Genomic DNA, 936 nt, shown 5'->3' with positions numbered 1-936 from the left:
GCACTGAAAAGAGCCCCCCCACAACCCCACATGCCACCCCCCCCTACCCCCCCCAAAGAAAAAAAAAAGCAATTTTGCCTTAGGATACCACGGTCATTATGTATGTAGGGACCAGAGGAGATGCAGAGCCAAGAGTTCTTACCATGGGGTTGTGACCAGCCTGCTCTAGAGGTGGCTCACCATGAACAGTGAGGAATACCAGCCTCTCTGCCCTGCATGGCTATGGGAAGAGGCATCACCCCCCACAACTGGGGCATTCTTAGAGTGACTCCTGCATTGCCAGTTACCTCAGGTTCTGCATATCTGAAAGTGAACACCCCAAATGGAAAGCTAAGGCCAAGGCAGCTTACAAAAAAGACACCGGGCAGAAGCACTGATACTGCTATCTCTGTTAGAGGTCCATGCACCCCTCCGCGGCCCCCACACCCTCTCTATGAATTAGACCTTGCAAAGCAAGGACAGGAGAAGCCATCTGCTGAGGCACTGCAAAGAGCTAGTAAGGGCCTCATCAGGTGGAAGGTTCCTTCCTGAAAATGGGCAAAGCTATTCTTAGTTTTCCATTTCTCTCCTCCTTCTGAACGCGGCTGGCAGTCGCGCTGCCCTTTTGCCTCCCGTGAACTTTCCCCTGTTGTATACACACTTGGCTGCTCCTAACGTGGCCCAATTTAGGAAGAAAATCTTTGGCTTTAGAAACAAGGCTACAATGAAAACCCAGAGAAAATTTCAGAGAAGTTCTATTTTTCAACTCTGCCAAACAGAACATGCAACAAAGAATTCAGTTTTTATTTAATTTGTTAATTGCACATGATCTCCTTTTCATGTGGTACTTCCAGCCACTATGAGCTTTCTGGTCAGAGGCAGGTTTGTTGCTGGGGTCCTAGGCTCTGTAAGCCAGACCCTTAAAAGGGATGGAAAAGTACAGCCACCGGGAAACAA

Source organism: Buceros rhinoceros, unplaced genomic scaffold (assembly GCF_000710305.1).
Source record: "Buceros rhinoceros silvestris isolate BGI_N320 unplaced genomic scaffold, ASM71030v1 scaffold19690, whole genome shotgun sequence".
Taxonomy (NCBI): domain Eukaryota; kingdom Metazoa; phylum Chordata; class Aves; order Bucerotiformes; family Bucerotidae; genus Buceros; species Buceros rhinoceros.
The sequence above is the reverse complement of the archived record's forward strand: the minus strand, read 5'-3'. Positions refer to the sequence as shown.